This window comes from Macrotis lagotis, chromosome X (genome assembly GCF_037893015.1).
Source record: "Macrotis lagotis isolate mMagLag1 chromosome X, bilby.v1.9.chrom.fasta, whole genome shotgun sequence".
NCBI classification, from domain to species: Eukaryota; Metazoa; Chordata; class Mammalia; order Peramelemorphia; family Peramelidae; genus Macrotis; species Macrotis lagotis.
In genome coordinates, this window is record NC_133666.1 from 587326387 (window position 1) to 587328074 (window position 1688).

Below are 1688 nucleotides of genomic sequence, written 5' to 3' on the forward strand. Positions count from 1 at the left end.
GTTTGTATTCCTGCATGGGAAGAAAATATTGATAACTCATGTGAACTTTCTCATTCATAAGAGCAGTTAGAAAGAGTACATTTAGACAAAGCACAGGAAGGAGCTGTGGAATAATATAGTAAAAAGATGGAATCATTGGATGATAAAGGAAAGACCTGGGAGGAAGAAAAAGGTAAGGAAGAGGGGGGCTAAGATATCTCACATAAGAGTCAAGAAAAGCTTTTTACAATGGAATGGAATGGGAGAAGGCGGGGGGGGGGGGGGATGAGTGAGCCTTCATTCTCATAAGAAATGGCACAGAGAAGAAACAACATACACACTTAATAGGGTGAGGAAATCTATCTTACCCTAGACCCTAGAGAAAAATGAGAGGAAATGGATGGGATATAGGGGAATGGGGGCAGGGAAGGGCGGAGTAAGTGATAGAAGAGAGGGAAGATTGTGGGAGAAGGTACTCAAATACAATACACTTCTGAACAGGGACAGGACAAAAGGAGAGAATAAAGTAAATGAGAGTGGGGAGGAATAGAATAGAGGGAAATACAGCTAGTAATAGCAACTGTGGGAAAAATATTGAAGCAACTTTTCTGGTGGACTTATGATAAAGAAGGCAACGGATCCCAGAGAGCCATTGGAATCTGAACACAGACTGATGTACACTTTTTTTTCTCTCTCACTATTCTTGAGGTTTCTCATCTTTCTGGGGGGTGAAGGGGGGTTCATGTTTACTCTCACAACAAAATTATTGTAATCATATAAAATATATAAACAGAAAAATGTAAAAAACACCCCTACTGTGGTTTCATCTTTTACCCATCGAACTGGCAAAAATGTACATTATGGAAATAGCTGCAGGTGTTGTGGGAAAATAGAATATTCTAATACATGATTAGTGGAGCTATGAATTGGTCCAACAATCAATTTGAAAAAAAGCCATTTTAATATTTTTAATTGTGAACTTAAACACACACAATAAAACATTTCTGTATGCACAAAAAAGAATACAAAAGCAGTACTATTTGTGTTACTTTGAATCTTCATTTGATATCACTTACTTTCAAAAATATAAGAATAAAATAAATTCCACATATTACTTTCAAAACAATCCTGCCTCCTATCTCCCAGAGTCATTGTGAGAACTAAATAAAATAATATTTTAAAGTACTTAGCATATTTACTTGCACATAGTACATACTTAATGTTTCCTTTCTTCCTTCTACAAATGTTTAAAAATATTTCAAATGCTCTTTTTTTGAACATTATGTTTGCTAAACATCACCTTCACCTCAACTACCCTCCAATTAAAAACTGAGAGGAAAAAAACCTTTGTATCAAATAAACATAGTCAAACCAAAAGAATCTACACAGAGACCATGTTCAAAAATGTATCTCTTTATGCATCCTGAGTCCAGTACTTCTCTGTCAACAGTAGGTATTGTGCTTCATCATAGGAATCCAAGAGAAATCGTTAGAGTTCTTAAATCTTTTAAATTTTTTTCTTGTCATTTTGTAAATTGTTCATCAGATTCTGCTCACTTTACTTTGCATCAATTAATACTACTCAGGATTCATTTCTTAAGATACAATTATTCAAATCCGGTCTCAGACACTTAATAATTACCTAGCTGTGTGGCCTTGGGCAAGCAAGCCACTTAACCCCATCTGCCTTGCAAAAACCTAAAAAAAAA

General features: G+C 35.3%; 1 protein-coding gene across 1 annotated transcript in view; it reads right to left on the reverse strand.

Annotated features, from left to right (window-relative positions):
• Window positions 1–1112: 1112 nt before the first annotated feature.
• The window catches only part of TMEM65 (transmembrane protein 65), an 85773-nt gene continuing 85197 nt past the window's right edge, over window positions 1113–1688 (reverse strand). The window contains exon 9 of the transcript XR_012471651.1: window positions 1113–1677. The gene's annotated coding sequence lies outside the window, so the exon portion shown is untranslated. The remainder of the gene's footprint in view (window positions 1678–1688) is intronic.